The following is a 12,524-nucleotide window of genomic DNA, read 5'->3' on the forward strand; positions in this document are numbered from 1 at the left end:
CCCCCGCCCCGGGGGGGGGGTGTAGGGGGGGGGGGGGGGGGGGAGCTGAGGGAAGGACGCTTCACAGCCGCCGTGAGGCTTTCTACCGGTTCATCCTGGCTGCCCGGCCGAGGCAGGCGTAAGAGAGCGTCTGGTTTAAACATAAAAAGCATTTTTTTTTATCCGTAGCCGGACACAAAAAATGTCAGCAGAGGCCCTTGGCGGAACTGAGGCGCCCGTTAAAAGTTGGTCGGCTTTCGCTCATATCAAAATAAAGCGCGCGGCTTTATGATTAGCTGCCAGGATGCTCTGTATAAAAGTTAATAAACACGGGGAGGGGTGGTGTTTTTTGGAAGCAAGTTAGCAACTGCACAGTGAAGCCTGTTTATTTACTAAAAGGCCAAAACCATAATTCCCTGTAATGGAAAGGCTCTAGTGTGTAGGCTAATACACTGTAATGTCATTTACGCGCCTGTGTTGCATCCCAAGCAGTTAAGGTTTTTCTGAATCGCGTCACCAGGTTTCAGACAAAGGTAGTGAACCTTATTCCTAACGAAGCTTCTTCCGAGGGTAACTCCAGCAATGTCGACTGGCTCACACAAGGGATTAATTTGGCGGGTTTTGCTCTCCCTCTTTAACTTGGAAGGTCAAAAATAAATGTGTTGTGTCTACACATCTGGTGTTCAAGCGTTTTAATTTAAGAGGCTGGAGCTTTGTTCTCTGCAACCGCGTGTGACAACTTCCAGCTTCTTTCATTCTCAGCGTGCATCGAAGGGGCTCTTGCTTTTGGGCCGTACCCAGCTGAGCACCGAAGGCAGTAACCCTCAGGGACTATGCTGTCTAATTTAGAAAGCGTGTTCCTGTGATTAATTCACGTAAATAAGGCAAAGCCCCTGTGGTGGTGTTCAGCACTACTCCCCGATGCTAAGGTGTGAAGTCTTGGGTGGAAAACAAACACATCTTTGAGCTGCTGCGTGAAACACGGTGTCTCTTCAGGCAGAGACCGTAAAAGATCAGATGAGCTTTTCTTGTGTTCTTGAAACAAGTCTTTTCTGTTGCTGAAATCAGTGACAGAAGTCCTATGGACTCCTGTGGGAGCTTCTGTAAGGATATTCGTATGCAATGGGAGGGTAAATATTGTCATGAACTGTGGAGAAAACTAAATTGGGAAACTCTTTATGATCCCCATTGTTTCTCTTCAAGGGATTTAGGTGTTAGTAACCTGGTCGTTTCCGTGTTAGATGTTCTTATTAGGTTGTTTCCCAACAGCCTCGATAAAAAAGACTCACAAAAATACGTATGACCGCATAACGTGAAATCATCTCACAAATTAGAGTGAGAACTGAGTGATTCAGTTTGCTTATTAAGTAGGCTACCTCACACGAGCAGATGCTAAAACCAAAAGAAAGACCTGCTTTCAAAGAACAAGTAGCCTGGTGGTAAAACCACAAGCCTGGGATGTGGGAAACCCACATTCCCATCTGTGGTGTGAAAGAGGCAAAGAAAGGATTTGAATGCAGATGTTCAGTAACTGAGGTAAAACGCCCCAATCGGCAATTTTAGGATAGCCGGATCTCACTTTTGTATTTTGCCTCCCCCTTAGGAAAACTATTTGAGTGTTGTGGTTCTTCCTAATGCAGCGGGAAAATGCCTGCGTAGCAGGAAAACTTGCACATAGCGCTGGTGTTCCACAAACAGCTCGGATAGTTTGTTCTCATCTACAGGGGAGAAGCTGTTTGTCTCTAAACCCACAGTCACAGCTGGGACCAGAAGAGCATCCGGAGAGCAGCTGCCTTTGGTAGAACCTTCTCTGTGAAAACGTCAGGTCCCGATGACAGCTTGAATCGCCATATCTAGTAGAACCTTCTCTGTGAAAAGAACCTTCTCAGGTCCCGATGACAGCTTGAATCGCCATATCTCCATATGATCTCAGCGAAATGTGCAAACAATCATTTTGCATATCGTTGGGAAGGAAAATGAATTGTTCCGATTCTGGAAAAAGCAGAAAGCAAAGCTCGATTTTTTTGTGTGTGTGTGTGCACACAGATTTGTTTATAAATGTCTATTATGAAATTGCTGTTTGCTTTAATTTCATTTAGAATTATCTTCTCGGGCTTATGTGTGAAGTGGTTTGCAAACAAGCTAAAATACATGAGCTGATCAAAAATACTAAGTGCCAAGCCATACACTGCATCGATATGAAAGCCGGTGAAAAGTCAGCACAAGCGATGCAAAACCTCCTAGCTTTTGCAGAACTGCTGTCCCATCAGTTACCGACTTGATTTTAGTGACTGTTTCTTCAGCGCAATTCACACAGAGCATTCTGAACACAGGCAAAGAAGATGCACGTCCACAAATCCCAAAACACTTCAGTGTGCTAGAGCTAAATGCTTTTGTTAAGTTAAAGCACATTCATCAATTCAAAGGCTTCTTCACATTTGCATTGAAATATTCCAGTCCCAGTCTCCCGGATCCTCTGTGGATATGGAATTTTGAGGGCAAATCACCGGTCACAGCTCCTTACTCTGGCAAGAAGTTTCCCTTATGATATCAAGCACTAGGCCAAGTGTAATCCCACCAGTCACATATTTACCCTACTCGGATTTGCCCAATTCTAAATGTTACAGAAGAAATTCAGTGACATTTTAACTTCGAGAATATCTGAGCTTTCACCACCCATCAGCAGTTGCAAGGTGGTGGGGGGGGAAATGTAAAATACAGCTCCAGCCTCAAGAAAAATGGTAAGCCTTCGCCGTAGCAGAGCGCGCCAAACAAGCTGAGACAAGAGTTAATTTTCCTGTAGCTTTTCCTGGCATTGAACTCTATGCAAAGCAGATGCAAAGCCACTGTAGAGCGACTGCAGGAAGAAAAGTGGGTTTGTGCAGCTTCAAGTTCGCCTGCCGCAAATTAGGAATATTAGTAAAGAGATTTTTTCTGCCACACACAGATAGGCCAAGGGTCCCTGGCCTGTACAGCCAGTTGTGATGCATACGTTGTCAGGTAGCCACCACTATAGATTGGGTCCTGGCCATACATAAGCACACGGTTATTCTTCAGTTGGTTTAGCCAGAGGCCACAATACTGGCATTAATGGTGGTTTCATGCTTTTAGGCCACCATTATGGCACTTTGTGCAAGGACAGACGCTGCTTGATCAGCCTGCACATGTGACACATTTGCATAACAACATTTTTGATGACATTTGACCGGGCTGGGTGAGTTTGCATGGGCTGCACGGTTTTTTTTATGCAGCCACGTTATTTTCCTCTGGTGTAAGATACCGTGCATCACCCAGGAGCAGCATTTGAGACGTTCCTGCCATTTGGGATGTACCGGCCTTCAGTTTTTACCTTTTCTTCTTCTCCTTCCAGGAAAATTAAGACTTCTAAGGAAGTTCTGCCAACTTTGTTATGCTGCCCTGCCATGGTTAAGACCACCTACAGAAGATTTTTCTTTTTAAGACATATCTAGAGCAGTACAAATGCCCTTACAAATTTTTGTCTGCTGACACAGCAGGATAAAATTATATTCCCCAAGACTTTTAACTCACTAACTCTACTCAAGGCAGGATCTACAGACATATATAGGACAGCAAACAGTGAACTTAAATTTATAAATATTTACAGCCATAGATAAATATATGCAATTTTAAATATGTGAGTTTATGTTAAAATAAAGGCTATAGTTCTCATGGGGTGTTAATTTTTGTGCCCTATCAAATTTTCTGTAGTGGTATGGACCTCCTAGTAATTTTACACGTATAGATTGAAGTTCAACATAGATGAACTCACGCAGTGTATGAACACAGCATATACGGACTCACACTGAATGTGAACATGTTTTGCCTTGTCACTGCAAATCCTTTTCAAATTATCTGATGGAACCCAAGAAATGCACAATCTCTAAACCAAAATTACCTTTCAAATGCTCAGCTATATAAAGCACAAGTCTAGGTTCTGCTCCTTTGGCTTCCGTGGCAGCCAGGTTGTCCACTACCCTCTTTAAACACAAGAATAGCACCAGGTCTTTCAAACCTTCCTTCTTTTTTATATGTAGGCGCTAAGGAAACACGGTTAATGTATTTTTCTGCAATAACATTAGATTTGGCTTGAAAGTAACGTGCTAAGATACACCACATTACTGGTATTTGCAAATGGTTCGACTTTTGGTTTAATTCATCTGTCTCTGACTTTTTGAATACAGTTCTCTGTTAAAAATGGGGTGGGGAGGGAGGAACAGTTCAACTGTGAACTATTTTTTAGAGAACTGGATGCTTTTGCCATCCCACTAATGTCATCTGGCATTAATTAACATAGCATCTCTCTAATTATATTGTCAGCATACAGCCACTAAATTAAAATACAAAGAGAATTGTTAAAATTTCCCAATTTAACTTTGGTATTCGTTTTAAAGCATAATTTTTCAAGTTTTGTGTATATAGGAAATCATCCAAGCCCACTGAAGTTAATGGGCTTCGTTCCGATTAGGCCCAGAAATGTTTGGGAAAATCAGCGGGGTGTACAAATTGCCTCTCACAACCAAGCGATTAGATGCCTCATTTCAATTATTTGGCACCCGCTGCTCAGCACCCAAAACTGAGTATGCAGCGCTGCAGATCTGAGGGTGTCTCAAGGGACTGAAGACTACTTCATGGGGAGAATAAAAGAGAGCATTAGACACAGTGGAAGATCACCATCCCGCTGCACCCACGCCTTTAGGGTGCCAGAAAGAAACACTAGGAAGAAGGACTTAGGTAAGTAGATCTCTCCTACCCGAGACCACATGGAAGAGCAGCGGGGTGGGCTCCACACCAGACACTTGCAGTGTGACTGGGTCGGTTGCAGCAGAACACAATCCTTAGACATGCCATGCAGAGCTGAGAGGCCTGGAGCAAAACCTTTGGCTCCAGCTAAGCCCATCCTGCTTAAAAGCACCCTGTCCATGGGCGAGAGGAATCTGTGTGTGCGGCTGAGCCAGGCTGGGAGCGACACCAAAGTAAAACGCTACGTTAACTTCGCCTTTTGGCATGACCTCGAGTTCAGTCCTGTCCTCAGTCAACGGCAGTTCTGACACTTGGTTATGCCTGGGTTTACAGGTTAGCATTGCCTACCCTTCAGTGTCACTAGCCTCCATTTGTATCCCTTGGTATCATTAAAATCTTTGAGATCTAGCTGATTTCTAGCTCACCAAGAGTTTTATTTCTCTGGAGTTTGGTAAAGCTATACATCTCCCTCAGATGATCAGAAACACATGGAGAAATATTAAAATGGTGCAAAAAGAGAAAAAGAATGAAATATTTTCTTTCCAAGACAGCTACTCTTTTGCTGCAGACTTTTTACTTCAGGGAAAAAAATCAAAATGTTATCAGCCATTTGGAAACTACATCCCTTTTTCCACCCCAAGAGTCTTTTGCCTATTTTGCCTAGCCCTATAAGCCAAGCACGTTGCTACAGCTCAGGACAATCCATGAAGACTTAACGTTTTTCAAAGAAGTAAAAAGCATTCCAGCAGCAGTAGCAGTTCACATTTTTCTTGGACAGGATGTATTTCCCCAGCTCCCCTGGGAAACTGGAAGCAGAATCCCAGGGCAGCCCTCCTCACAAACCGCTGTGCTTGAGAGTCAGCTATTTCAGGGACATAAACCAGCCTGGGAGACTCAGCCACTGGAGACACTGGACAACTTGCAGATTTAGGGAAGGCTGGAAACCCCTGATCTCAGTGGCCCACAGACCTCTCAGAGAGCAGAAGAGCTCAGAGCCTGAAAAACTGAGGCGCCTGGGCTTATAGTCCAGGGAACTGCCTGGCAGGTTTGGAGCCCAAAGTCCTGGCAAGGCAAAGTACAGGCAAGCAAGAAGTTTAAATTGAAATCACCAGTTTCACACAGAAAGTTCTGGTTGGCAAATCCCTCCTTCTCAAATGGGGCCATGGTCTGGATGCAGCTGTTTGCTAGCTGAAGCTTGGTCAGCAAAGGACTGTATTAACTCCTGCTGAGACACCCTGAACGCAGATGGCAAGGAGCATGCTGGCCTCATCTTATGTAGACTCTCCCATGAAAGACGTGGTGCTGCACCTTCTATGAAGAAGCACACGTATCTCGCTGCACTACCTTCATGACCTGTCAGTGGTTTTCATTCACTGCTGTCCCAAAGGCTAAAATATGGCCTATTGAATGGTATTTTTTGGCCTGCCCAAATGATGCAGGACTGAACTCCCCGTGCCCTTTGACTTCTGCATTCATGCACACCAGTGCCAAAAGCTGTGTGGGCAGGGTGCATTTACGAGGCCACTAAATCAAAGTGGTGAGATTTTACCCAGGGAGAGGGGCAGGCATGCACCCACGTTCCCAGTCATGGGGACGCTTAAAACACATCTGGTCTCTGAGCAGATTATTCTGTAAACCAAAAACCAAGCTTGAACATACCAAATTTTGTGCTCACACCCCTTGGTTACATAATGCATTACGTTAGATGGTAAACTGTCTGGGACAACCCCTGTGGCCAGACCCTCCACCAGCATCCAGGAATATGGTGTGTGTGGAGTGATACCAGTATACCCCGTTGCAGCCAGTTCTGGGCTTCCCAAGGCTATAGGTGAAACTGAGTTTTGCAACTCAAATGATCCAGAGACAAAGAGGGCCTTGCCACTTCTTCTGTGATGGGAAACACACACAGAACTGGGACAAAACCTCTGGTGAGCTGAACTGCCCATTCCCGTTGCTGCCAAGGCATGGGGAGGCAAGGAGCAGTGGTTGCTACTGCTGGGCATGGCTGGCCCCAACCATATTAGTCATCTTTATCCCATATAACCAAGCTCTTCCTCGGCACAGCAGCTTCCACATGCTGTCACAGGCAATGGGGCCACAGTGTTCCTGCCTCTTCCCTTGCTGTCCTGATCTGCTGTCCTCGCTCTACATCTAGAGCCAGCCCAAATAAATCATGTATGTTAATATATGTATTTTATAGCAACCTACAAAACAATTCTTTGATCTCAGTTTAGGCCTTTGGTTGTTACTACAATACAAGCAGTAATAAATAAATAAACACAGGAAGAAGTAATACATAGCTTCAGTAGCAGCAGTTTGATTACCTGCTTCCTTACACATAGGTGCACTCCACTGCTAGAATTTCATTTTAAGAAAATGGTACTCGAGATCACAGGTCCTACTTTGCTGCACTGTGATTCGGTTTTCATCCCATTTCATTTCAGGAGATTCCACTGTACATTTATCAGCTCACATACTCAGAATTATTTGGGAATGGCTGCATTTACTCCAAACTTGAATTAGAACAACTTATGGCAAAATTTGTCTAAAGGTGGTCAGTAAGTCCAATAGCAGTGTACAGCCCTAGGAAATGCACCTAAGAAGCACTGCAAAGGAATGTGAATATGGCGGGAAGTATTGCTGAGGTGTAACATGTACGCTCAGAGATGGTTCTAAAAATAAAAGAAACTTCTGTTTAAACACAATGACGGGATTTTTAGGATCACTTGCTTCTGCAGAGGCAGTTAAATAGATCCTGACATAGAGTACCAAGGAAGGAAATGTACGTGTTTATTTTGGAGTGTTTGGATCATTGGATAGAAAGCTTATAGGAAAATGGAAAACATGCAGCAGTAATTTATTTCTAAAGGGAAGGGGGAGAAAAGTCAAGGAAATTCCCTCACAGTCTGCTTGGAGCCAGGTTTTCAGCTGGTGTAAATCTGCAGGGTAGGTTAAAATTATTGGAACCAGCTCACGTCCTGTATTAATAGAAAGCAATATAGCAATGTTGATTTACATTAGCTGGTGATTTGAGGCCCTAAGGAGAGCCAGCATTACCAGACTCCTGTGTCAGGGTAAGACCAGGGCTTTGTCCTAGGATCAGATCCAGCTCTCATCTGCAGGGGGGCTGTGCAGCCAGGTAGCGGCCCCTGTCCCTTGTTAGGTGTCAGTAAAGGTCAGCCTCTTCCTCTTTTTCCACCACCCTGGTAAGCCTCTCCCTGACCACATTAAAATAAAATTTGAGCTTTGCAACAATGATTCCCGTTTGCTTGTCCTTAGATCCCAACACTCAACAGCTTTGCAGACCGAAAGCGTATTCTTTGTGATCTCCTCAATACGTTTGCATTATCAGCTGTTACATTTTTTATTACACATCATTGAACTTGACGCGGCAAGACTTTTATGCAGCTTGCCCCTGCTCTCTAGGAATTTCACAAATAAATCACTGACATGCACTGCAAACTGTCAAAGAGTCGCTGACATACTCTGCAGTAGAAAGGCATTGGATAACCTTTTCCACTAGAATGCTATTTTTAAGTGCTTTAATAAAGAGCACTATTGTTTTTGAAAATACATGGCTATGGCAAAAGGAGTTAATGGTTTGCACATGATGTATCACACCCATGATAAAATTCTTTGCAGAAAAGTTAAAAATCCCAACCAGTAACCACGCACACAAAATTGCTAAGGATACTCCGTGGGTTGAAGCTCTTGTCTTTGTCTGAGCATTTAGACTTTTCTGAGCGTCCTTTGTGTAACTGAGCACAGATATAAAAGCCAGGCTTAATGATCCAGCCACTTTTCCACACCACCGGGTCAGAGCCTTGGGCAAAGGTTTCCCCCATTCAAAGGCAGGGAGGGAGGAGAGAAAGGGGTGCTGGATGTGTCTAAACAGCTGTCTCTCGGTTTTGCAAGTGCCCTGAAAAGAAAGGATACCAAAGCATCTGTTTCTTGGGACAAGGCTGTGGTGTTTCTGCAAAGGGGAATTGACTGTGTGCTGTTTATAACCACCCTTGTGGTAATCAGCAAGTGTCTGTACGTTCTTTAAATAGACTCATTACCCTAAAGAAATACCCAAGTCAGCACCTCTGTATCCTGCTCTTAGAGAGGAAACCTGACCTACAAGACATCAAAATTTGCTGCCGCTTGGTGAAGGGGCAGCAATGTTTTAGCTAAGGCCTGACTGCTGCTTGCTTTTCTTGGAGAGGTAGCTCCATCAGGCTTGGTTCAGCTCTCACGTACGTCGGTTTTACTCTGGGGTGGCTCCAGTTACTTAGAGGAGTTGCTCCATAATTACACAAGCAGCAAGAGAAAAGAACCAAGCCTCAAAGAACTGCTTCCTAAGTAAAATAAATAATCAAATAATTGATTAGTTTATAGATTCCTCATTTTTTCTCACTAATTCCGGTTAAAAATGGAATACATACTTCCAAATATTTGTCCCAGGAAATTATTGTTCTTTTATCTGATACTCAAGTATTACTGCATGAATCATTTGAAACTAGACAAGACAAACCACCACAGAGTGTGTTAAGCAAAATGAGGATAGAGTTGCAGTTGATCAGAAGAACAGACAAGATAGTCTTCCCCATTTCTCAGTGCCTACAGAATGAAGTTCTGAACTATAGTTTTTTAAACTGACATGGTGCTTGGGACAGTAATTCTTAAAAGACCTTCTCTGAAATACTTATCTTTAAAGAGGTCTTCATAACCAGGTGACATCTGGAGAAATGTGACTTCCAAAATAGAGAGAGAGAATAAAAGCCACTAAAAAGGCATTGCAAACTGTAGCGTGACATGTGTCTGTTAAACTGCATTTTTCTATTTCAGTGCAGTCAGGAACTTTGCAATTATAAACAAGAAACAGAAGACAGAGATTAGCATGCTAGACTTCTACACAGTATTTTACATCAGAGTCTGGTTGTTTAAGCTGAAGTGAGGATGTTGAAGTCAATGAAGCCACTTGGGAATGACCCTACTATAAGTGAGATCAGAACTAACTGTAATAATATATTGTTAAAACTTCATTAACACCAGAATGAGTAGGCAAAAGGAAATTTTTCTAATATGTTTCCTTTATTATTTGTCAGATTTTGATCAGCCTTCCCTGAAAATCCTGCCACTTACAGAAATATGTATTTTGGAGGAAATGCAAGAAATAAGCCAATATAGTTTTGGAGGAGATGCACTGAGAATGCAAATACACTTCAAGTTTTCATAAGACTTGGTCTAGGGGAATCAGCTTTACAAGCATGCTCTTCAGTCTGTCAACTATTAATTCCTTACATTGTCCTCTTGCTGTAAGGCCCATCTCTATCCCAAAATATGGCCTTTGAATTGTTGATTCACATTCTCACTTTTCAAAGACATCTAAATAGCTCCTTGCAAACAGTTGACATCTCACTTAATTTGTGTCAGAGAGAACTTCTGTATCTAGAAGAGCTCCCCCCGTCAGTGGACCTTCCCTGAACAGGTAGAAGGATGAAAAGTGTTGTGGTTAAGAAAGAAACATGAGTCACTGGGTTTGTTGCCCTGTCAACTCTTAAATTGCTGCGTTCATACTCACATTCAGCTTGAGATTGAACATGACTGAGCTGTGGCCAAGCCATGCTTCTCGGCAATGTCTGAAGTCTGTCCAGATGGCAGGCATCCCTGCTCCTCATAGAGGCAAGATCTTAACTTCAGTGCCAGGCCAGGGCTTCTGACTCACGCAGCTCCCGCTGAGCACAGCAGCCACGGGGAGGTATAGCTAGTCATGGAGACAACAAACAGCATGTGCCAGGGACAGGAGCAATGGCATCCAAGGGACAACACCTGATGAAGTGAGCTACTTCAGGCTGCGTCTGTGGGAAGGCTGAACTGAGACCTTACAGGGAGCGGGGAGCAGCAGGGCACTTCCCTGTGGGGCACTGCCGGTCCTGCAGGAACTCAACACCAGCAGTGGTGCTGACGGGCAGCTTGAGTCCTGGCTGTGACCACAGGGGAAGACAGAGGCCTGCTGTGTCTCAGATGTGGGGAGATAAGACTGCAGGCGCAGGCGCACTTAGGGAATGCCACTTACTTGCAGCTTGGAGCTTTTTCCCATTTGGATGCAAACAGTGTTAAAACAATCTGGAGAACTGAGAGTCTGGCTAAACTGCCTGTGTAGACATAGCATATGTGCTTCTGATGTGGACTTCACAGTGTGAGCTTGTTTTTGGCTTGGCCCGACTGGAAGATGTAGTCTCTGGTTACTAATGTTAATTGGTGTTTAAGGAGCAGAGACTGTACAGTTTTACAGAGGACATAGCCAAAGAGTTAATGAAGGCCTCAAATGTTTTCTTTTTCTTACGGGAACCACCTCACTCTTGACTGGGATGAGCTACATATCGTAGGCACAGCGTAAGTGCTTGGAAGCCTTGTTCATGAGAGCTGAGAAGGCAACATAAAGATGAGTGCTTCTGAGCACAGTGGCAGCACAGGACTTGGAGGCTCTGTACAGCCTCCTTTAAGTTTCCACTTCTATTTAACAGAGGAAGACTTTTTCTGTGGCATTCGACACATGTGAGTCTTTGTGGGCAGGGAGCGGCTACACACATTCACAGATCAGCCTGAAAGGGACAATCAGGATGCATCTACACTCTCTGTTCCCAGTAGGTCCTGTGGGGGGGATAGCAGCCCTCTGTAATCAGCAATCCTGTAAGCCTTTGATGGGCGTGAGCAATGCGAGCGCCGTGGTTTGAGCGCTCTGCATTTGCAGACGGTGGCCAGTCTGACCCCTCACAGAGCCCAGAACAAAGTTCACCCGGGCATTTCTGCAGCAAGCTCTGAGCTGGTCTGTGTGAGGTTTTACATGCCCGAAAACGAGTCACCTCCTGGCACTGCTAAATCTTTCTTCATGCTGCGGACTGATTTAAGCTTTGCGGTATAAAGGGATAAAGCTGCTGAGGCAAATATATCTCTGTAGGAGACATATTTCGTACATTCTTTCCCCCAGCACACTTGCCAGGGAGGGTTCATCTGCCACCACTGCTGCCCACGCAAGGAACAACTCTGAGAGAGGAGAGTGATCTGCTTCACCAGGGAGCATGGACGGGGCAAGGGGAAGAGTGAAAGCCTGTTGATATGAAAGGCAAGGGTAGCAATAGATCAGTGGAAGTACATGAACTGACAGGTATATTTTCTATCAAGAAGACAAAGAAACACAGAAGCATAGCTCTGCTTTTTGTGAAGCACAATTCTTCATATACAAAGAATGTCACTTACTGACTTTTGAAGAATTCCTCTAAAATTCCTATCAAGCATCACTGCTGGTAAAGCTTATAAATCTGTTTGAGACCCAGGAAAGGAAGATGATATAGGACTGCAAGATGTCATTGTACAAATGGTGTCGTTCACCAAAAATAAGACCCTTGAAGACTTACCCCTGTCCTCACCCTACAATTATGGGGAGGGAGTGACTATGGAACACAGCATTTAGGACACCATGGAATATATTTGGCCTCCAGGCAGTTCTCAGAGCACCTTGACATACGTAATTAGTGAGGATACTGGTGTTTATTTAGGGCTTGTGGCTGTGAAAAATAGAACAAAGAGATTTTTGGGGGTGGGCAATAATCAAGGCAGTAAAATAATTTCTCTCCTCTCTTTGCTTTTTCTCTCAGACTTTCTATCATAGAAACAAATCGAACCCCACCCCTATCCAGTTAGTTCACTTAACTCACGCTTTCTTGACAGCTAACACATGCTGCGCAAGATTACTTTCCTACATTCCCTTTTGCCTTCTACCCTTCCATTTCATTCCT

Source organism: Egretta garzetta, unplaced genomic scaffold (assembly GCF_000687185.1).
Source record: "Egretta garzetta isolate BGI_Z169 unplaced genomic scaffold, ASM68718v1 scaffold81, whole genome shotgun sequence".
In the NCBI taxonomy this organism is placed as follows: domain Eukaryota; kingdom Metazoa; phylum Chordata; class Aves; order Pelecaniformes; family Ardeidae; genus Egretta; species Egretta garzetta.